Raw genomic sequence first — 24,701 nt, 5'->3', positions numbered from 1 at the left:
TCCTGACTCAGGGATCAAATTCGTATCTCTTGCACCTCCTGCATTGGCAGGCAGGTCCTTTACCACTGAGTCACCCAGGAACCCCCCAAAAGAAGTCCAGGCAACACAAATGGATGAGGAGGGACTGCTGCCATGAGGCAAATCTTGTGTTAAGTGACAGTGGCTGATAGAATCCCCTCTGCAAACAGGAGACAAATACAGAGACACAGAGCTGAGGGGAAGATGGCAGGACTTCAGAGGTGAACTGTGACCTGGAAGTGCTCAGGGATGGAAAAGCCCAGCTTGGGAGTGATTTCCTCTGAGAGCAGGCAGTGGGAAAAGGAGGGAGGGAGTCACTATCTTTTGTGATACAGCCTTAGAGAAATATTTGACTTTTCCAACTATGTGATACATAACTAAGATTTAAAACATTTACAAAGAGCCTCTTTCCTCACCCGACTTAGTGTCTGAGCCCTCTGGACAGTTTGCTTACAGGAATGATCAGGAGTCTGCCCGCACGTATCCAGGGCCTGGTGGCCTATTCTAGGACTGCTCTACAATGGAGAAGGCCTTCCTTAGGATGAGCTTTTCTCTCCCCCACCTTGACTCCCCACTAGCTGGTCCTAGATCTCTGCTTTTTATGTCTCCATGAACCTCTGGGCTTCCTCTCATGGGCATCCCACTCATGTTCCCAAGTCACCTTAAACCCCCAATCCTTGACCTCTCAGATGCTACACAGCCTTGGACCATAGGCTCATAGCTCCTGACCTCAGAGGCCTTCTGCCTCCTGTCAAAAGCACCCTGGCCACTCCTTCCCCAGGACCTTTGTAGCCCCACTTCTTCGTATTCTGCCTTATTGCACATAGACATCTGAGCACTGAATTAGGGATGGGGGTGTGAGGAGCTGGACATGATACAGAAACAAGAGTTTAGGGTTGTATGTCATCACCATGGAAACACCTTCTGTGATCTGGGTGCAGCTTCCTAGAGGTGGGACCAGAAACAGACCAGAAGAGGCACCAGTCACCTCCAGTTCACAGTGTTTCTCTTACTGAGCTGCTTCTCTCTCCTAATTTTGCCAGAGCGTTGGGTCCCTGGGAAGCATCAGATTCCTCGGCCTCAGTGAGCAACTGGGGAGCTCTTGGGTTGAGTGGCTGCTCTCTGTAGTCTCAATGTGTGAGGGACGCAGAACAAGTATCAGATAAGGAGCCCATGACAGGACACCTACAGCTGACAAAGAAGCATAAACACCAGCTAAAGGAGATCATCAGAAAACCCTCAGGATTACAGATGTGAGTAAGTGGGGTGAGGACTGTCACCACTCAGCAGACCAGAGAGTAGAGAAGCCAGTCTTGGAACAGAAATACAAGAAGAGGGCTAGGCATACTGGAAGACTCCCATGACCCAAGAACTCAACACCTCTGATTCTGGCTTAGAAGAGGCCTAAGTCCTCAAGCCATGGTGAGGGCAGGGCTTTTAATGAAATAACATGTTAAGAAGGACTGAGTGACTTAAACGCTGTTCTGCTTGAGGATCCATGGCCTGGGCCAGTTTCTTATTGTGCACTGGCAGCCAGTGCCTAGTACCATTTTATTCTTGGAGCTCCACTTTCTTTAAGACATTGAGTCAATCACCATGAACTGAGCAGTTTAGAAATGTCTGCATAGAAATGTAGCAAGTGCTTGGAAAATGGCCAGATTGTGAATAGAGGGCCAGAGCAACAGAGTAGCCTTTTGAAAATACCACATGGCTGGCCTCCAAGAGGCAACTCCCAAAAGATATGTTCATAAAAATCTTTCCAGAAAAGTCACATCTGAGTCAAGAAGGCTCTTTTGGCCTGTCTCCTGAAACTGGAGAAGTCTTTCACAACCCATTGGGTGATGTCCCAAACTGACTCTCTAGTTTCTAAATGTGTCTGAAAATGAGCCTCAGCCTTAACTAGGGAGTCACCCACAAGTCCTCAAAGTCAAGCCACATACAGAAGGCCACACACAGAACTGAGAGAGTACCTGAAAAACTATGGAAAGAGGTTCATGACATTGTACAGGAGGCAGTCCATCCCCAAGAAAAAGAAATGCAAAAAGGCAAAATGGTTGTCTGAGGAGGCCTTACAAATAGCTGAGAAAAGAAGAGACGCTAGAGGCAAAGGAGGAAAGGAAAGATATACCCATCTGAATGCAGAGTTCCAAAGAACAGCAAAGAGAGATAAGAAAGCCCTCCTAAGTGATCAATGCAAAGAAATAGAGGAAAATAATAGAATGGAAAGACTAGATATCTCTTCAGGAAAATTAGAGATACCAAAGGAACATTTCATGCAAAGATGGACACAATAAAGGACAGAAATGGTAGGGACCTAACAGAAGCAGAAAATATTAAGAAGAGGTGGCAAGAATACACAGAAAAACAATACAAAAAAGATCTTCAATGACCCAGATAACCACAATGGTATGATCACTCACCTAGAGCCAGACATCCTGGAGTCCAAAGTCAAGTAGGCCTTAGGAAGCATCACTACAAACAAAGATAGTGGAAGTGATGGAATTCCAGCTGCACTATTTTAAATCCTAAAAGATGATGCTGTGAAAGTGCTGCACTGAATATGCCAGCAAATTTTGAAAACTCAGCAATGGCCACAGGACTAGAAAAGGTCAGTTTTCATTCCAATTCCAAAGAAAGGCAATGCCAAAGATGTTCAAACTACCGCACAATTGAACTTACCTCACATGTTAGCAAAGTAATGCTCAAAATTGTCCAAATGAAGCTTTAACAGTACATGAACTGTGAACTTCCAGATGTTCAAGCTGGATTTAGAAAAGGCAGAGGAACCAAAGATCAAATTGCCAACATCCATTGAATCATTGAAAAAGAAAGAGAATTCCAGAAAAACATCTACTTCTGCTTTATTGATTATGCCAAAGCCTTTGACAGTATGGATCACAACAAACTGTGGAAAATTCTTCAAGAGATGGGAATGCCAGACCACCTGACCTGCCTTCTGAGAAAACTGTGTGCAGGTCAAGAACAAACAGTTAGAACTGGACATGGAACAACAGACTGGTTCCAAATTGGGAAAGGAGTACATCAAGGCTGTATTTTGTCACCCAGCTTATTTAACTTCTATGCAGAGTACACCATGTGAAATGCCAGGCTGTACGAAGCACAAGCTGGAATCAAGATTTCCAGGAGAAACATCAATAACCTCAGATATGTAGATGACAGAAAGCAAAGAAGAACTAAAGAGCCTCTTGGTGAAAATGAAAGAGAGTGAAAAAGCTGGCTTAAAACTCAACATTCAGAACACAAAGATCATGGCATCTGGTCCCATCACTTCATGGCAAATAGATGGAGAAACAGTGGAAACAGTGAGAGACTGTTTTTTTTTTTTTTTTTTTTTGAGAGACTGTTTTTTGATTTCCAAAATCACTGCAGATGGTGACTGCAGCCATGAAATTAAAAGACGTTCACTCCTTGGAAGAAAAGCTATGACAAACCTAGACAGCATATTAAAAAACAGAGACATTACTTTGCTGACAAAGGTCTGTCTAGTCAAGGCTATGGTTTTTCCAGTAGTCATGTATGGATGTGAGAGTTGAGCCATAAAGAAAGCTGAGCACCGAAGAATTGACGCTTTTGAACTGTGGTATTGGAGAAGACTCTTGAGAGTCGCTTGGACTGGAAGGAGATCAAACCAGTCCATCCTAAAGAACATCAGTCCTGAATATTTATTGGAAGGACTGATGCTGAAGCTGAAGCTCCAATACTTTGGGCACCTCCTGTGAAGAACTGACTCACTGGAAAAGACCCTGATGCTGGCAAAGGTTGAAAGCAGGAGGAGAAGGGGATGACAGAGGATGAGATGGTTGGATGGCATCACCGACTCAATGGACATGAGTTTGAGCAACCTCTGGGAGTTGGTGATGGACAGGGAAGCCTAGCATGCTGCAGCCCATGGGGTCGCAAAGAGTCCGACACGACTGAGTGACTGAACTGAACTGAACATACAGAAGGCCCAGGGCTGCACTCACTGGGTCTCTGGAGGGGCCGGAAGCCTGCAGAGGCAGCTGGGGTAGGGGCAGCAGGAAGCACAATGCTGGGATGTGCAGCAGTCAAGGCCTGAGATATGCAGAAAGGAAGAGAGAAATGCAAGGCACAAGAAAATGCAGAGACAGGAACAAGCAAAACCCATCAGAGCAAATAAAAGCATACAAGGAGGGACTTCCCTGGCAGTCCAGATTTCACTTTTCGATGCAGGCAGTACAGGTTTGATCCCTATATGGTGCTAAGATTTCATATACCTCTCAGGTGAAAAATCATGAAACAGAAGCAATATTGTAACAAATTCAATAAAGACTTTGCAAATGGTCCACATAAAAAAAAATCTTTAAAAACAACAACAACGACAACAACACACATGGAGAGGAGTCAAGAACTGCAGGAAAAATGACAGAAAACCATGGACCCATCTGGAATGCAGGCAGGCATCCTTGGTACCCAAGAGCCCCAGAATACCTCACTCCCTCCCCCTAGTGGCCACACAGAAAACTCGGGTGCTCAAAGCGGCCCTTTGGTGGGAGCTAAAACTCTTTGTGGCTGGCCTTCCACTGAGCAGGAACCTGGCAGGCAGTGGGCTAGGGAGCAGATGGTACTTATTTGGAGACTGTCTCACTTTCACAAATCTAATAACACACTTCTTTTGCTTTATACCTCGCTAATGACCTATATGCTGTAAACGTCTTTGCTTGACACCTAATTTTTCTTGACAAGTGGTGCCAAAATGTTAGTGCTATTTGACTATCCCATAAGAGTGTTTTGGTTAAAAAAGCAAACCATCGAGTGGTTCCCAGTGACTGGTATTGGATTGTGGCACAGAAGCCGCCGCCGCCTTCTTTTTTTTTTCGACTGTGCCTCAAGTCTTGTGAGATCTTAATTCCCTGACCAAGGATTGGATCTGGGCCCTTAGTAGTGCAAGTACTGAGTCTTAACCACTGGACCACCAGGGAAGTCCCATGAAAGCCCTCTTGTTCATCCCCACAAATTGGTTGGGAACATGTGGCTTGCTTCCAGGATTATTCCTGACATTGCTCAGTGACCATTTTGGTCCATCAGTTGCTCCTCTAGGAAAAAAGATTAGATAACTTAATTCAAGTAGGGAAAAAAACTGGACCTCGAGTTACAAACAGGAACCCCAAGGGGAATTCTGGATTGCTTTCTTCTTTCCTCGGTCTTCTTGATTTCCTGCTTTACAACAGTCCCAGAAAATGGGGGACTGCCACATGCTATGACTCAGAGACCAGCAGGCAACTCAGACCAAGCACTCCAGTGCTGTAGATCTCATTATAGAGGTTTCTGAATTGGGTGGGGACTAGGGTGAGGCAGGTGTGGACATAACATTTAAAGGAGTGCCCCAGATGCCTGTAATCCAGACAATATTTTAATGTAGTCTTTTTAAAAATAAAAATTAATGCAAAAATTTCACAATGAATAAAATATCAACATTTGAAATAAAGAAGAATCAGTCCCATGCTAAGCCAAAGTGGAATTTGAAGCTAAAGAAACAATCAGTAATGTTGATTTTATTTTTATTTAAAATGTTGATATTTTTCTCATGATTTTTTTTTTTTGCATTGGTTTGTCACATTCACCTTACTCTAGTTCGGCATAAAATTGGACAGGGGATGGTTCAAAACAGAGTGTCCTTAGCTGTACCAGTGATCTCTCAAGGGGACCATGTGATATTTGGGAGGAAAAGGCAGTACTTACATTCCTGTGCATCTGTCTGGTATTCTTAATATTAATATTACTAAAAAGATGCAGGGGAAAAAAAAAAGAGGCAGATATGAAGGAGGAGGAGGCAGAGGAGGATGAGAAAATTTAAGCATTGGGTGATTTCAGGCAACTTCCACTTTTTTCTACTGCTTAACACTTCATTTTTACTGATTTTCTACAATCAACAGTAATACGTAATAGAGATTAAAAAAGGAAAATAGAAACAAAAATAGTCAAGGGCAGATACTTCACAGAACCAGAAACGTACTTTTAGCTTTCAAGTTCAACTTCTTGAGTTATTACGTGAAAACCAAAATCCTGTTACTCTTTTTCAGTTCTCATAGAAACAGATTAAAAACTCTAGGATATGAAATAGAGAGGGACTTCCAGGGTGGTTCAGTGGCTAAGACTCTGCTTTCCCAATGCAGGGGGCCCGGGTTTGTTCCTTGGTCAGGGAACTAGATCCCACATGCTGCAACTAAGAGTTGGCATGCTGCAATTAAAGATCCCACATACTGCAACTAAGATCTGGTGCAGCCAAGTAAGTATTTAAAAAAAAAAAAAAAAGAGAGAGGGAGATAGCTGATAGACAGATAGAAATGAGAGAAAAGAATAAAAAGAGACTGGAACTTCCCTGGCAGTCCAGTGAAGACTCCACATTCCCATCACAGTAAATGTTGGTTTGATCCCTTCTTGAGGAACTAAGAACCTGCATGCTTCAAGGCACAGACAAAAAGAAAATAAAAAGAGAGGTAATAACATTGACATAATTCACAGGCAATGTGGCCATCTGTTCAGAATACTCTCCAAATCAAACAGTCATTTCTGTGTTTTGTCCCAAGCATCATGAGGCTCCTCCTTAATCTGGGTGGCAGAAAATGCCAGGCAATGGTAGTTCCCACAGTAGGAGTGCTAGTTTCTGCCTCTGGCATCCTAGGGGTAGCATGAGAGGAGAAAAGACTTGGGATTTACCCTAGCTGCAAAAGTAAATTTTACTATTTTTACCATGTTTAATACTTTTTCTGGGCTTCCCAGGTGGTGCTAGTGGTAAAGAATCCACTTGCCAATGCAGGAGACTTAAGAGATCCCTGGGTCGGGAAGACCTCCTGGAGGAGGGCATGGCAACCCACTCCAGTATTCTTCCCTGCAGAATTCCATGGACAGAGGAACCTGGAAGGTCACAGTCCATGGGGTCGCAAAGAGTCAGACACAACTAAAGCGACTTAGCACGCAAACAATGTCCTTTCTACCAGTTCAAAAATAGCTCACTCTCTCTCTCTCTCTCTCCACACACACACACACACACACACACACACACACACGCACACACACACTGCCTTGACCAAAGTAGTGTAAACCGGAATTAGAAAAGTATTTACTAAGTGACATTTCATTTTGTGGGCCATTAACTGTCTCTTAGGTTTTACATCGGAAAGAAAGGTAGGACTTCCCTGGTGGTCCAGTGGTTAAGAATTCACCTTCAAGCGTAGGTGACAGGTTTGATCCCTGGTCTGGGAAGATTCCATGTGCTGCTGAGCAACTAAGCCCATGTACCACAGCTATTGAACCCATGTTCTGCAACAAGATAAGCCACCACAACAAGAAACTCATGCACGGCAATGAACAGTAGCACTGGCTTGCCACAACCAAGATCCAGCATGGCCAAAAATGAATGAATAGAGAAATAAAATTAATTTTAAAAGTAGAGTATATATATAAGCAAAGATAGGTAATTGTATAATTGAGTGTCCATCCCAGAGGAGAAAAAATCAAGTGTATATATGGTTGACCCTCCATATCCTTCGGTCCTGAATCAGCAGGTTCAGCCAATCGTAATAAATTGGGTGAATCCTCAGAGGCAGAGCTCTTAGAGACAACCGGCTGGCTTACTGTGTCATTTTATAAAAGGGACTTGAGCCGCCACACATTTTGTTATTTGTGGGGTCCTGGGATCGATCCATTGAGGATATCAGGAGACTACTGTTTTTCATAAGAAACAAAGCCAAAAGCCAACAACAGTCAAAGAAAACTCCAGTTTACCTACTCTGGAGTCACTTTCAGGATTTGTTTTGTTGTAACTGGAAATTCAAAGATCCTGGTGATTGTTTCCAGGAACTGAGCCCAGAGAAAGTGAAGGCATTGATACTTAAAGAAATGTTTACATCTTTAGGAATATATTTCCTTTGATAGGCACTTCTTGCCTTTCTAGGAGGAATTAGAGATAAACTGATGGGACACCAAAAGCTAAGCACTTAGTCTGATGCCTGACACAGGCTGAGATTTCAGTTCTCACAAACTCAGCTAGTACAAGCAGCCATGGGTTCACAGGGCCAGCCTCTCCAGTACACAAGGATGGGAAACCAAGGTGGTGCCAGGCAGCCACTGGACTTTAATATTTCAGAGGCTTTCCTGGCAGCTCAGTGGGAAAGAATCGGCCTGCCAATGCAGGAGACACGGGTTCAATCCCTAATCCAGGAAGATCCCACATGTCTCAGAACCACTTAAGCCTGTGTGCCACAACTGTTGAGCCTGCCTGTGCTCTAGAACCCGTTAGCTGCAACTACTGAAGCCCCCATGTACCCTAGAGCCTGGATTCTACAACAAGAAAAGCCCATGGACCACAAGAGAGTAGCCCCAGATCACCACAACTAGAAAAAAAGCCTGTGCAGCAGCAAAGATCCAGCACAGCCAAAAGTAAATAAATAAAATTTAAAAAATTTTTCATTGCATCCTTTAGGTAAGCAAATCAACATGTGGAAGACTCCCATGTTGCCAGGAAACAAATGTAACAAAGAGACCAAGTCATTAACAAGCTAATTTATAAGGGAAACCTAATCATTTGAGTAAATAAAATTGAATGTTTATCTCTCAGGCCAAATACAGATCAAGCACAATTGTTGAAGAATTATTAAGTAAGAGACAAATTTCATATAAAAAGAAAAAAGAAATCTGGGAATGTCCTAACAGATTAGTTCTTGTAAAAGATTGGTTCTCAGGTAAAAAATTATAAGAAGAATAAGACTTAGGTAGAAAGTCTTTTCTGTGTCAAATCTGTTGTACATGACTTTCTACTTAAATCACCTGGAGGGTTTTTTTATTTTTGGCATCACTTTATTATTATTATTTGGCAACACAGCTTTTGGGCTCTTAGTTCCCCAAGCAGGGATTGAACCCATGCCCTCAGCAGAAAAAGCACAGAGTCATAACCACTAGACTGCCAAGGAATCTCACCTGGAGAGATTTTTTTTTTCCATTTATTTTTATTAGTTGGTGGCTAATTACTTTACAATATTGTAGTGGTTTTTGTCATACATTGGCATGAATCAGTCATGGATTTACATGTATTCCCCATCCCGATCCCCCCTCCCACCTCCCTCTCCACCTGATCCCTCTGGGTCTTCCCAGTGCACCAGGCCCAAGCACTTGTCTCACACATCCAACCTGGGCTGGTGATCTGTTTCACCCTAGATAATATACATGTTTCGATGCTGTTCTCTCAAAACATCCCACCCTCGCCTTCTCCCACAGAGTCCCGAAGTCTGTTCTGTACATCTGTGTCTCTTTTTCTGATTTGCATATAGGGTTATCATTGCTATCTTTCTAAATTCCATATGTATGTGTTAGTATACTGTATTGGTCTTTATCTTTCTGGCTTACTTCACTCTGTATAATGGGCTCCAGTTTCATCCATCTCATTAGAACTGATTCAAATGAATTCTTTTAATGGCTGAGTAATATTCCATGGTGTATATGTACCACAGCTTCCTTATCCATTCATCTGCTGATGGGCATCTAGGTTGCCTCCATGTCCTGGCCATTATAAACAGTGCTGCGATGAACATTGGGGTGCATGTGTCTCTTTCAGATCTGGTTTCCTCGGTGTGTATGCCCAGAAGTGGGATTGCTGGGTCATATGGCAGTTCTATTTCCAGTTTTTAAAGAAATCTCCACACTGTTCTCCATAATGGCTGTACTAGTTTGCATTCCCACCAACAATGTAGGAGGGTTCCCTTTTCTCCACACCCTCTCCAGCATTTATTGCTTGTAGACTTTTGGATAGCAGCCATCCTGACTGGCGTGTAATGGTACCTCATTGTGGTTTTGATTTGCATTTCTCTGATAATGAGTGATGTTGAGCATCTTTTCATGTGTTTGTTAGCCATCTGTCTGTCTTCTTTGGAGAAATGTTTGTTTAGTTCTTTGGCCCATTTCTTGATTGGGTCATTTATTTTTCTGGAATTGAGCTGCAGGAGTTGCTTGTATATTTTTGAGGTTAATCCTTTGTTGCTTTGTTTGCTATTATTTTCTGCCAATCTGAGGGCTGTCTTTTCACCTTGCTTATAGTTTCCTTTGTTGTGCAAAAGCTTTTAAGTTTCATTAGGTCCCATTTGTTTATTTGTGCTTTTATTTCCAATATTCTGGGAGGTGGGTCATAGAGGATCCTGCTGTGATTTATGTCGGAGAGTGTTTTGCCTATGTTCTCCTCTAGGAGTTTTATAGTTTCTGTTCTTACATTTAGATCTTTAATCCATTTTGAGTTTATTTTTGTGTATGGTGTTAGAAAGTGTTCTAGTTTCATTCTTTTACAAGTGGTTGACCAGTTTTCCCAGCACCACTTGTTAAAGAGGTTGTCTTTTTTCCATTGTATATCCTTGCCTCCTTTGTCGAAGATAAGGTGTCCATAGGTTCGTGGATTTATCTCTGGGCTTTCTATTCTGTTCCATTGATCTATATTTCTGTCTTTGTGCCAGTACCATACTGTCTTGATGACTGTGGCTTTGTAATATAGTCTGAAGTCAGGCAGGTTGATTCCTCCAGTTCCATTCTTCTTTCTCAAGATTACTTTGGCTATTTGAGGTTTTTTGTATTTCCATACAAATTGTGAAATTATTTGTTCTAGTTCTGTGAAAAATACCATTGGTAGCTTGAATCTATAAATTGCTTTGGGTAGTATAGTCATTTTGACAATATTGATTCTTCCAATCCATGAACACAAAATCCATCTGTTTGTGTCCTCTTTGATTTCTTTCATCAGTGTTTTATAGTTTTCTATGTATAGGTCTTTTGTTTCTTTAGGTAGATATACTCCTAAGTATTTTATTCTTTTTGTTGCAATGGTGAATGGTATTGTTTTCTTAATTTCTCTTTCTGTTTTCTCATTGTTAGTGTATAGGAATGCAAGGGATTCTGTGTATTAATTTTATATCTTGCAACTTTACTATATCCGTTGATTAGCTCTAGTAATTTTCTGGTAGAGTCTTTAGGGTTTTCTATGGTAGAGGATCATGTCATCTGCAAACAGCAAGAGTTTCACTTCTTTTTCTATCTGGATTCCTTTTACTTCTTTTTCTGCTCTGATTGCTGTGGCCAAAACCTGGAGAGATTTTTTTAAACATACAGATACTCAGGGTCTCATCTGGAAATACCTAGTGCAGGGGACCTAGGACTGGTCTGAGAAACTGATGCTTTTAAGAGTCTTGGAGGGACTTCTCTGGTGGTGCAGTGGTTAAGAATCCACCTGCCAATGCAGGGGACACAGGTTGGATCCCTGGTCTGGGAGGATTCCATGTGGCACAATTACTGTAACCTGTGCACCTAGAGCCCATGCTCCATAACAAGAGAAGCTAGAAGCCCGTGCACCACAATAAAGAGTAGCCCTCACTCACTGCAACTAGCCATGCACAGCAACAAAGACACAGCATAGTAAAAAAAAAAAAAAAAAAGCCAAAAAACAGTGTCTTGGAGTCTTTCCATTTAATAATAGTGACTCTCAGTTGGCATTTCCTTCTCTTTCCAAAACCAGATAAGAACAAATATGGTCTTCAAGTAAACTAGGGAGAGCTGAAATGCCAAACCAATCAAGTAGAAGAGGAGCCATCCACAGGGCCAGAAGAGGGAGGCTGCAGAATGGGCTGCAGAATGAATGGACATCCTGCAGTCCAAAATGCAGACACCTCTCTTGTGAGATCAGGAATGAAATGCAACCACCTTCTCTACAGGGAAAAAAATGAGTGAGTACGAATAAGGAACCACACACTCAAGTCACATAGAAGATAGTTTGGTGGAGAAAAGGAGTGTGGGGAGTTTCTCCCATGTCTCCCACTGTCCACTCACTGTTGGTGAGAATGACAAAAATATGAAAGATGTGAAGGACATAGAACAGTGAGCCATCTCTGAGAGTTAGAGCATTGTCAGTACAGTAACATTGGAAACCAATGTGCAGGGTGGGGTAGACTTGGGGCCTGTCCCAGATCCCAGCAGTTCCTCTCCAAGAAGCATAGCCCGTGGGACTCTTGGAAAGGAGTCCCAGGGACCAGGTGATTTTGTTCTAGGCAGTCTAGATGGATAACATCGCAGAGTATGGGACAACACAAAGGTCCTTCAACAGAAGAATGGAGAAATCAGTTGTGTACAGTCAGTAGAATGGAATGCCATTCTGAAGGGAGTGTAACAAGTGTCAGTCACCACCACCTCCAGCATGGAGCCATCTCTCAAGTATGATGTTGACTAAGAAAATCATATCAGGGACTTTCTTGGTGTTCTAGCGATTAAGACTTTGCCCTTCAAGGGGCATGGGTTCTATCCCTTCCAATGGTTAGAAGACACATCATTCAAAAAAAAGCAAATCACAGAAGATAATATAAAGCATAAAACTGCGTCTTTGAAAGCCCAAGTATATATGATACTATTTAATAGAATGTGTAGACATAAAAAAGGACACTGAAAATCTGTGAAGAATAACAGGGATTAGTAAGCACACATTTAGGATTATGTTGCTTTAGGGTGGGCGCCCTGCAAGGGCCCCAAAGATGGAGATAGCACCTGATTTTGTTACCTGAGTTTCAGATACACTGATCTTTGTTCTATTTTCTTTCTTTAATCTTACATATACATTTTATATTTCATATATTCTCTCAATTTAATTTTTCAAAATGCAAAAGAAATAATTACACATTAAAGCCTTGAGTAGCCCTGGGCCCTCCTCCAAGTGAACCTTCTGCAAAGTGCTGGTTCAGAAAACACCTCAAGGGAGATGAATTATCAAAAATGAACCAGAGAAAGTTCTATACAAAGACATTACAAGGGAAAGGGAAAGAAAAAAACAGTTGACCAATAACTTGCAGAAAAACACTGCTACAAGACCAACAGAAAGGAAGCCCAGCATTTCCCATGAACATTTACTGAGGTGTGTGTGTGTGTGTGTATGAATGTGTGAAAGTTGCTTGGTCATGTCCGATTCTTTGCAACCCCATGACTACAGCTCCCCAGGTTCCTCTGTCCATGGAATTCTCCAGGCAAGAAAATTAGAATGGGTAGCCATTCCCATCCCCAGGGGATCTTCTTGATCCAGGGATCAAACTGGGGTCTTTTGCATTGCAGGCAGATTCTTTACAATCTGAGCCACCTGGGAAGCCCTTACTGAAGTGATCACCTCTAAAAAACAAGACAGATTCTTATAGAAATACAAGAGTTCAAGACTAGATGGTGGTCTATTTCAAATACCTCAGCAAAACTGAGCATGGAACTGCAACCTGGTCCTGCCCTCTGCCTGTGTGTCAGGGAGAATGAGTATGTTCCCAGGGACTAAAACTGACTTGGGGAACTTCCCTGGTGCTTTAGTGGTTAAGAATCCGCCTTGCAATGCAAGGGACTCAGGTTTGATCCCTGGTCAGGGAACTAAGATCCCACATGCCATGGAGCTACTGAATCCCTCTGACTCTGGAGCTCTGGCACCACAACAAGAGACTCCCTGCACGGCAACGAAAGACCCGCAATGACACAACGAAGATCCCGCGTGCTGTGACTAAGCTGACACTGCCAAATAAATATGAAAAAGATAAAACTGACTTGGAAGAGTTTCTTAAGGATCTCTCCAGTCTCCCATATATCCTAACTGAACCACTTAAGCCATTTCGAATGATATCTATTTCATTTTTTTTCATTTATTTTTATTAGTTGGAGTGAATGATATCTATTTCATTTTTAACTGCTGTCTTTCAAACATTCCTGCATGTCAGGTGCTGTGCTAGGCAAGTTGTGTTCTAGAGCCCTTGGTGCCTGGAAGTGGAGATGGCGATTAGACGATTAGATGGTGCCTTAGGTGGGGGTATCTAGGTCCCCTTTATGCAGAAGCGTCTAACTGGTCTAGGGGTCTGGGAAATTTGCCAGAGGAAGCATCCCAGATGGGGCCTGAAGGAGGAGTAAGAGTCAGCCAGGGAAGATAAAGGGTGGGGGTTGGGAAGGATGTTCCAGATAGGGAAATAGAATATGCAAAGGCCTAAAGGAGGCAGAGGGTATGGAATCCTAAAGGAAAGGCTTGAGTGGCAGGCCAGGCCCAAATAGGGATGCCTTGTAGGTCAAGTTAGGGAATGTATTTGCTGTCTTATAGGAGTTGGAAAACACCATTTTAAGCAAGGGAGTTATATATCAGACTGGTATTTTAGACCCCACCTGTGGCACAGGGCAGCCAAAAAAAAAAAAAAAAACAGTTATAGGGGTCAGAAATCCACCATGGGTTTCACTGGTTGTATTTGCTAGGATGCAAGTCTCCTGTGGCTCCTGCATTGCAGGAGGATTCTTTACCCGCTTAGCCCTCAGGGAAGTCCATCTCAAACTTACTACATCCCAGATAGAACATCTGATTTCCCCACAACCTGTTATCCCAGCTTCTCTATTCCAAGAAATGCACCCTCTCCACTCATTTGCTCAAGACAAAAACCTGTGAGTCTTTGCCCAACCCCACTGCCAGTGCTGTGGAATTTACCCTACAGGTGCATCTATATCCATGTAATAAAATTATTGTCATAGCAGTGCTATCCAATAGAACTTTCTGAGATGATGGGAATACTCTATCTCTGCATTGTCTAATTTGGTGGCTACTAGTCTCATGTGGCTGTCAAGCATTTGAAATGTGGCTAGTGTACCCAAGGAGTGAATTTTTAAGTTAATTAGCTACATGTGGCTAGTGCTACCATATTGGAAAGCACAGGTCTACTGTGACTCATTTCATATCCTTTTTTGTTCTCAGCCCACTCTACTTATCTTTTCCCCCCACTTCTCTGCCAGGATTTCTTTTCTCAAGGCTACCAATGGTTATGCGTTGTCAAGTCTGGTGATCATTGCTCTGTCCTTTTTTATCTTACTTCTCAATTGTTATTGGCTCAGTTGACCAGACCTTCATTTTTATTTTTATTTTTTTGGCTGCGCAGCATGTGGGATTTAGTTCCCTGACCAGTACTTGAACCCGTGTGTCTGCATTGGGAGCATGGAGTCTTAATCACTGAATGGCCAGGGAAGTCCTGACCAGACCTTCATTATGGAGTGTTCTCTGCTGGGGTTCCATGACTCTTCTGTCTTCATCCTTCTGTACCATTGTCCTACTCCATCCCTGTGGCTGGCCTCTTCCTCTGCTTAAACTGGAAGTGTCTGAATGCCCCAAATATCTATTCTATACCCTTCGCCATCTATTCACCTCTTTCCAGGTGCTCTCACCCAGTTACCTAGCATTAGATACAGTCTATGTACTGATCAGAACCAACTTTGTGTCTCTAGCCCGTCTTCTCCACTGAACTCTGAACACTCATATCCGATTGCCTACTTCACATATCCATGGAGATTTTCAATAAGCACCTCAAACTTGAGCTGCCATCTTTGCCCCTGAATTATGGCAAAAACCTCACCATTTTTTCCTCTGTTGCCACACTCCCCCCACCACCACTGCATACAATGTCTGTACAGCAGCCAGAAAGAACAGTCAAAATTGCAAGCACTTTAGAAAATGTTTTGAAAATCCTCCAGTAGCTTTCTCTTGCACTTAAAATATGGGATCAGTGAGTCTCTCTGTCAACCCACTCGGGAATTTCCCCACCTCTGAGTTTCATATAACGAGGGCCTGCGCTGTTATTGTTTAAACCCCTTTCATTTGGATTTACTGTTACTTGAAGCCAAACACATCCTAACTGATCCAGTGCTCAGTGGATCCTTACTGAGTGTGTGTGCTCAGTCTCTCCAGTGGTGTCCAACTCTTTGCGACCCTCTGGACTGTAGCCCACCAGGCTCCTCTGTCCATGGGGTTCTTCAGGCAAGAATACTGGAGTGGGTTGTCCTGCCTTCTTGCGAGGGATCTTCTCGACCCAGGGATTGTACCTGTGTCACTTTCGTTGCAGATGGATTCTTTACCCGCTGAGCCACCTGGGAAACCCAGAGAACTGCATTTTAGTAAATAAAGTCCTCTAAGATGGCAGGCTGCTAGGGTCCTAGAGAACTGTCTTGCTGGGGTCTGGATGGAGGGGGAGGTGAGGAGGTAAAGTAAGAAGACCAGTAAAAGTTGTTGCAAAGATGTTCTAATTTTGGCCTGACTGGGGAGGAGGTGTGTTAATTTCTTCTTTCCTGCAGCCATTCACAGGTGGGCTAGATCGGGATGTTTCCTTTGAGCTGAACAAAGGTATTTTAGTTTAACCTTCAGGCATGGGGGGGCTTCTCAGAGATGGGCCATCATGTAAATTTTAAAATAGACAGCATCCCTTTAGTGATTAACTTGTAGCAAAAGCAATAGAAAACAAAGGTTAAAGTAAAAGAAACAGATCTAATATGGACTCAGATTTGTTATTCCCTATCCTTATCCCAACCTAATTCAATTAATGAAGTTTTAATTAGATGAAGGTAAACCTGCAGGCCTGGATCTAAGTGACAATCAGTTCAGAATCATGTCAGAAAGTGACTGAATTACCAAAATATCTTGTAGTTTTTCTTACTGTATCAGAGGAGCTAAAGGAAGGCAGTTCTTTTTTTAAAAAATTACTATTTATTTATTTTTGGCTGCTTTGGGTCTTAGTTGTGGCGCATGGACTCCAGAGTGTGTGGGCTCAGTTGCTCTATGGCGTGTGGGATCATCCCTGACCAGGGATTGAACCTGTGTCCCCTGCGTTGGAAGGTGGACTCCCACCCACTGGACCACCAGGGAAGTCCCAGAATGGCAGTTCTGATCAGGCCAAAAATAAAATGGAAAAATCGTTATCCTATAGAAAATGACTGCAGGGTAACCATAGATGAACTTATTTTAAATGATTTAAGAACAGCGAGCTGGAAAGCATTCTGGTAGAGAGGAGTGTTGTAATTGATGAAGGTAAATTCTACCTCCTAGGAAGGAAGGGTCTGTCCAGAGTCACTCAAGACAGTCTCTGCAGAACTTGAACCAAAATGATTTTTAGAAGTCCCCAGATCAAATATTTGTACTCTATTTATTTTTGTCAATTGATGCTTCTATTCAACTAACATTTCTGAAGCCCTACTATGAGTCAGTTACCATTCTAAGCACTGTGCATGTAGCATTGAAAAAAGTCCCTGTTTTCGTTCCTTCTAATGGAGGGAGATAGACATCAAAAACTAATTTAGGACTTCCTTCGTGGTACAGTGGATAAGAGTCTGCTTGCCAATGCAGGGGACATGGGTTCAGTCCTTAATCTGGGAAGATCCTGCATGCTACGGAGCAACTAGAGCCCATGTACCGAACTACTGAAGCCATGCTCCTCAGTAAGAAAAGCCACTGCAATGAGAAGCCAATGGAAGAGCAGCCCCGGCTTGCTGCCACTACAGAAGACCCACGCAGAGCAACAGAGACCCAGCGTAGCCAAAAATAAAATAAAGACATTAAAAAATAATTTACCAGTGCAAAACTGGGCAGGTAGATGGAGAGCAGGTGTGATAAGGGTAGGACTCATGAAGGAATGGTTAACTCTGGAGCTCAGATCTGCAAAGAAAGGAGGGTCGAGGAGATCTGAGGGAAGATGGCTCTAGACACAGGAAAGAGCAAGCGCGAGTCTCCAAGGAGGGGCTGCCTGATCTTTTTGAGAAACTCAAGGAGGTCAGGGTGGCCAGAGCCTGAGGAGCAAGGGGGAGGTGAGCAGGTGGCAAGAAGGAGCCAGATTGCTGAGGGCCTTGGGATGTTTTAAGAACTATACTTGGACTGTGGATGAGACCATGTGCCACAGCCGTGAAGACTTTGAGCTGTGTCAGAATCTGACTTGTACTTGAAAATTCTCAGCCTGGCTGCTGTCTTGATGGTAGGCGTCAGAGTTCAGGGTGAGAAAAAGGGGGCTGGTTAGAGGTTCCCCTTGGATGCAGGTGAGGGGCCCTAGGGGCTTTGACCAGAGCAGTGGTGGGGGATGGGGTGAGGGGAGCTCAGATTCTGAGGACATAGAGCAGAGGGGAGTCACTGACAGGCTGCAGGTGGAGGCGGAAGAATGAAGAGAATTAACAGTGACTCCAAGGCTTTTGTCTTGGGAACTGGAAGAATGAGGTTCCCATTTTCTGAAATAGGAGGACCCCAGTTCAGGTTTTCTCTTTTCATCTGTAGCTCTCTCTCTCTCTCTTTCTTTTATTTATTCATTTGACTGTGTTGGTTCTTAGTTGGATCGTGTGGGATCTTTCATTGTGGCACAGGGACTCTCTAGTTGTGGTGGGTGGGTTCAGTGGTTGCAGCATGCAGGTTTAGTTACTCCATGGCATGTGGGATCTTATTTCCCTGACCAGGGATTGAACCTGAATCCCCTGCATTGCAAGGGAAATTCTTAACCACTGGACTGCCAAAGAAGTCCCTGTCAGTCTCTTTCTGTCTCTCTTCTTTTGTAATGTATTGCTTACCTCTTGAAAAACTAGGTTACATGATCTGTATCGTTTTCCACAGCACGGATCTTGTTGATTGTTTCCCTTTGGTTAATTTTGATGTGTTCCCCTTTCCCCTCTATTTTCTAGCAGTTGGCAGGTAGGACTATTCATTCCTGTGTGCTCAGTTGCATCTGACTTTGTGACCCCACAGACTCTAGCCCTTCAGTCTCCTCTGTCCCTGAGATTATCCCAGAGTTTGTACTTGAGCTGGTTGCCATTTCCTCCTCCAGAGGATCTTCCTGATCCAGGGATTGAACCCTTGTTTCTTGCATCTTGTGCATTGACCGGCAGATACTTTACCTATCCTTTAGGACTATAAGCTTGGTGAAATCCATGTCTGATTTGTGTCTGCACTGCTTCACAGTAGTGCGGGTACCTGCTCTCCTGTCCCAAACCCATGAGACACACCTCTTCTCGTTTCACTTGTGGATGTGGTTAGCGGACATGAGTAATCCTCCTTGTGTGGGTGCATGCTCAATCACTTCAATTGTTTCCGATTCTTTGCGACCCTATGGACTGTAGCCTGCCAGGCTTCTCTGTCCATGGCATTTTCCAGGCAAGAATACTGACATGTGTTGCCGTCCCCTCCTCCAGGGGATTTTCCCCACCCAGGGATTGAGCCTGCGTCTCTTGCATTGGCAGGCGGATTCTTTACTGCTGAGTCACCGGGGAAGCCCAATCCTCCTTAGATTCTACTAACTTTTTACAAGTTACAAAATGATAACACTCTAATTTACCATTTAGCCTTTATTTATGAGCTGAAATATTTTCATAAAGGGAGTATCTATACTAAATAGTTATATTACACTTCATATAGGTAACTTGGACTTAATGCTGTATTTTTTTGCCTTCATATACTATATTCATATATTCAAAATAATGTGTTAGTTACCTAGCATCTTTCAAAATTAAATGTTTTTTTTTTCAGTGAACTCATAGAATTAAATATCCTTGATGTATTTTAATTCATTGCAGGAAATTCTGATTCATGTTAATTAAAATCTTTCTTCTTTGACCCTGGGGATTTTTGAATGGTCGTCTGTCTCCAGTAATTTATTTGTTTCTAGTATGACAATATGTTCCAGACAGCTTTTACCATTTCCAGCCCTGGAATCAGCCATTTCTCCAGGAGCTTAGTTTTCTCTCAAGAGAAAATGGTATTGAGTGGTGATATTCTGGTGCCAGAGGTTGGTCCTTGTTTGGGGACTTTGTCAGTGGACAGAGTTAGAACATATATCTACATTTTTAAAAAAGATAACATCATCATGGGTTTATAATAACACTTAAAAAAGCTTCTAAAAAGTAATTTTATTTATTTATTTATTGGCTGCCCTGGGTCTTTGTTGCTGGTCGGGCTTTTCTCTAGTTCCAGTGAGCAGGGACTACTTCCATTGCAGTGGCTTTTCTGGCTGTGGAGCACAGGTTCTAGGGCTCTCAGGCTTCAATAATTTTGGCATGTGGGCTCAGTAGTTGGCGATCCCTGGGCTCTAGAGCACAGGCTCAGTAGTTGTGGTGTACGGGCTTAGTTGCTCTGTGGCATGTGGAATCTTCCTGGTCGGGGATTCTTTACCATCTGAGCCACCAGGGAAGCCCATGAGAAGAGAGTAGGGGTACTTTAAAGATTACTGTCCTTAACTGTTCTATAGCAGTTCCAGGAAAACACTGTAAAAATGAAAGTATAGCTCACTTATTTTCTGACATTTGAAGATGCCTTTGCATGCTAAAAACCCCTCCTTGTGGCATTTTTCTCCCCACGGAGCACAAAGTATGGACCAGAGTGTCTCACTATGTGCAGATGTAGAGAACTGTGGTGGGTTACAACCCAGTGACCAGCGCATTTACAATGCCGCCCCCATGTGAGCAGTATGTCATTATTCTGGCAAGCTGTTGACGTTGTTGAACACCTCAGGTAGGCCAAGAAGGAGAATGTTACTTTTCATTACTGTATTAGCTGGTGATTGGAATGACCGAAACAATCCAACAGGTGTGGTTTATTCTCTGAACAGTCCAGTCTTCAAAGTGCTGGCAGCTGTGAAATTGAAATAGAATCTCTTGGTCTGTTTTCTGGGTAAGGAAGCTAAGGAACGTATGATAAAAATTTCATTGTCTTTATACATTTTTTTCAATTTTTTATGCATATATGTGTATGTGAATGCTTCCAGTGTTTAATGATCAGTAAGTGCTTTGGGCAAAAGTTTATCAGAGCTCCTTGTGAACTTTCAAGTAGTTCCCTTTGAGTTCTTCGGTTGTCTTTAGGCTGTCTGCAGGTAAATAGCATAGAGAATAGTGATAGAATTTAGAGCTCTTTGCTGTCTGTAGTCATTTAACAGTATCTGTTGGTCTCAAGAAATCCTCTTTAAATTTCTTTTTTCACAATGGCTTACTTTTAGGATGTGTATGTGTATACATGAGGGGTGTAGAAAATAAGAGAGTTACAAACAGTATACTGGAAGTGTCTTTATTGCAAGACCCATACATTCTGGGGTTCTTGGCAGTAAGTTTGACATGATGACAGAACACCAAATCTCTCTGTCTCTAGTATAACATAGTGGAGATAATGCGCATGCTTTGAGTCAGAGAAACACAGGCTCGCACTTTTCAGCCTTGCTGCTCCTGGGGTATGTGGCTTTGGGAGAGTTCGTTGAACTCTTCTGCCTCAGTTTCCAATGTCTTTTTTCGGTCAAATAAAGATCATAATGCCCATTTCAGAATGATTGTGAGAATTTAATGTGGTAATGTACTTAGTGCTTATTATAGGACTTGACTCACTTAAGGAGTTAATAAATAGCAAATGATATATCGATTATTTCTTATAATATTAAGCAACTTTGGAAGTAGCATTCTGTTAGAGACCAGTGGGCTGTTTGGAGTCACTGTTGTACTGAAGTCAGTGTTGTAGGGATTTGCTCACAGAGAAGAGTTAAAAGCAAGACAGTTAATATTTTGAAGATTTAAGTACTGTTTCTGTGCAAGTTCAGTTCAGTTCAGTTTAGTCACTTAGTCATGTCTGACTCTGCGACCCCAATGGACTGCAGCACGCCAGGCCTCCCTGTCCATCACCAACTCCCAGAGTTTCCTCAGACTCATGTCCATTGAGTTGGTGATGCCATCCAACCATCTCATCCTCTGTCGTCACCTTCTCCTCCCACCTTCAGTCTCTCCCAGTATCAGGGTCTTTTCCAGTGAGTCAGTTCTTCACAGGAGGTGCCCAAAGTATTGGAGTTTCATCTTCAGCATCAGTCCTTCCAAAGAATATTCAGGACTGATTTCCTTTAGGATGGACTGGTTGGGTCTCCTTGCAGTCCAAGGGACTCTCAAGAGTCTTCTCCAACACCACAGTTCAAAAGCATCAATTCTTCAGTTCTCAGTTTTCTTTATAGTCCAACTCTCACATCCATACATGACTGCTGGAAAAACCATAGCTTTGACTAGACGGACCTTTGTTGGCAAAGTAATGTCTCTGCTCTTTAATATAATGTCTAGATTGGTCATAACTTTTCTTCCAAGGAACAAGTGTCTTTTAATTTCATGGCTGCAGTCACCAACTGTAGTGATTTTGAGCCCCCCAAAATAAAGTCTGTCACTGTTTCCACTGTTTCCCCATCTATTTGCCATGAAGTGATGGGACCAGATGCCATGATCTTAGTTTTCTGAATGCTGAGTTTTAAGCCAGCTTTTTCACTCTCCTCTTTCACCTTCATCAAGAGGCTCTTTAATTCTTCTTCACGTTCTGCCATAAGGGTGTCATCTGCATATCTGAGGTTATTGATATTTCTCCTGGCAAGCTTGATTCCAGCTTGTGCTTCATCTAACCCAGTGTTTCTCATGATGTACTCTGCATATAAGTTAAATAAGCAGGGTGACAATATACAGCCTTGACATACTCCTTTCCCAATTTGGAACCAGTCTGTTGTTCCATGTCCAGTTCTAATTGTTGCTTCCTGACCTGCTTACACATTTCTCAAGAGGCAGGTCAGGTGGTCTGGTATTCCCATCTCTTGAAGAATTTTCCACAGTTTGTTGTGATCCACACAAAGGCTTTGGCATAGTCAATAAAGCAAAAGTAGATGTTTTTCTGGAACTCTCTTGCTTTTTCAATGATCCAACAGATGTTGGCAATTTGATCTCTGCTTCCTCTGCCTTTTCTAAAACCAGCTTGAATATCTGGAAGCTCATGGTTCATGTACTGTTGAAGCCTGGCTTGGAGAGTTTTAAGCATTATTTTACTAGCATGTGAGATGAGTGCAATTGTGCAGTAGTTTGAGCATTTTTTGGGCATTGCCTTTCTTTGGGATTTGAATGAAAACTGACCTTTTCCAGTCCTGTGGCCACTGCTGAGTTTTCCAAATTTGCTGGCATATCAAGTGCAGCATTTTTATAGCATCATCTTTTAGGATTTGAAATAGCTCAGCTGGAATTCCATCACCTCCACTAGCTGTGTTCATAGTGATGCTTCCTAAGGCCTACTTGCCTTTGCACTCCAGGATATCTGGCTCTAGGTGAGTGATCATACCATCGTGATACTCTGGGTCATGAAGATCTTTTTTGTGTAGTTCTTCTGTGTATTCTTGCCACCTCTTCTTTTTTTTTTTTTTTTCTTCACCTCTTCTTAATATTTTCTGCTTCTCTTATGTCCATACCATTTCTGCCCTTTATTGAGCCCATCTTTGCATGAAATGTTCCCTGGGTATCTTTAATTTTCTTGAAGAGACCTCTAGTCTTTCCCATCCTATTGTTTTCCTTTATTTCTTTGCACTGACCAGTGAGGAAGGCTTTCTAATCTCTCCTTGGTATTCTTTGGAACCCTGCATTTAAATGTGTATATCTTTCCTTTTCTTATTTGCCTTTCACAGAAGACCTGGGTTCGATCCTTAGGTCGGGAAGATCCCCTGGAGAAGAAAATGGCAAGCCACTCCAGTATTCTTGCCTGGAGAATCCCAGGGACAGAGGAGCCTGGTGGACTGCCGTCTGTGGGGTTGCACAGAATCGGACACGACTGAAGTGACTTAGCAACAGCAGCACCAGGTATTTCTTGACTTCCTACTTTTACATTCCAGTCCCCTATAATGAAAAAGACATCTTTTCTGGGTGTTAGTTCTAGAAGGTCTTGTAGTTCTTCATAGAACCGTTCAACTTCAGCTTCTTCAGCATTACTAGTTGGGGCATAGACTTGGATTACTGTGATATTGAATGGTTTGCCTTGGAAATGAATAGAGATCATTCTGTTGTTTTCCAGATTGTATCCAAGTACTACATTTCAACTACAACTCTTTTGTTGACTATGAGGGCTACTCCATTTATTCTAAGGTATTCTTGCCCACAGTAGTAGATATGATGGTCATCTGAGTTAAACTCACCCACTTCCAGTCCATTTTAGTTTGCTGGTTCCTAAAATGTTGACGTTCACTCTTGCCATCTCCTGTTTGACCACTTCCAATTTGTCTTGATTCATGGACCTAACATTCCAGGTTCCTATGCAGTATTGCTCTTTACAGCATCAGACTTTACTTCCATCACCAGTCACATCCACAGCTGAGTGTTGTTATTGCTTTGGCTCAGTCTCTTCATTCTTTCTGGAGTTATTTCTCCACTGACCTCCAGTAGCATATTGGACATCTACCGACCTGGAGAGTTCATCTATCATTGTTTGCTTTTCTGTGCAAAGCCTTGTGCTAAAGTTACAGACAAGTGTAACCTATGAACTCTAAGAAAGTAAAATCTGTAAAATAAGAAATTGATTGGTTCAGACAATTGGTGCTTCTGCTATTTGGAGAAAGAAGAGAAGACCATGCATGGCTGGGATGTTAAAGTAATGCTTTGTTAAAGAGGTCAAAAGGCAGTTTGAGTTTGTCGAAAGAGGCTCAACAAGAGTCTGAAAGACAGAACATAAATGATCCTTTAGGCCATGGTGAAAAGTGTTTTAGCAGAAACAGTGCTGTGCTCAGTTTGCGTGCTCAGTGTGTGACTCTCTGTGCCCTCATGGACTTTAGCTCACCAGGCTTCTCTGTCCATGGAATTTTCCAGGCAAGAATACTGGAGTGAGTGGGTTGCCATTTCTTACTCCAGGAGATCTTCCTCACTCAGGGATTGAACCCATGTCTCTTGCATAGCCTTCACTGGCAGGCAGATTCTTTACCATTGGTGCCAGCTGGGAAGTCCTGAGAACCATGGATGGGGGCAATAAATCCTTAAGGTCCCTACAGTTGTTTTCCTGTCCACCTTTACTTATCATGACTTAGCTACTGAGCATGCACACATGCTGGGCCACTCTCATCTTCTGAGATGGTTCA

General features: G+C 42.7%; 1 long non-coding RNA gene across 1 annotated transcript in view; it reads left to right on the top strand.

Annotated features, from left to right (window-relative positions):
• LOC122709379 overlaps positions 1–23,324 on the top strand; it is a 30,266-nt gene extending 6,942 nt beyond the window's left edge. The window contains exon 3 of the long non-coding RNA XR_006345495.1: positions 23,265–23,324. This is a non-coding gene — a long non-coding RNA (uncharacterized LOC122709379). The remainder of the gene's footprint in view (positions 1–23,264) is intronic.
• Positions 23,325–24,701: the final 1,377 nt, after the last annotated feature.

The sequence above is a fragment of the Cervus elaphus genome, chromosome 15 (genome assembly GCF_910594005.1).
Source record: "Cervus elaphus chromosome 15, mCerEla1.1, whole genome shotgun sequence".
Lineage (NCBI taxonomy): Eukaryota > Metazoa > Chordata > Mammalia > Artiodactyla > Cervidae > Cervus > Cervus elaphus.
This window is presented reverse-complemented; position numbering and strand designations above follow the sequence as displayed.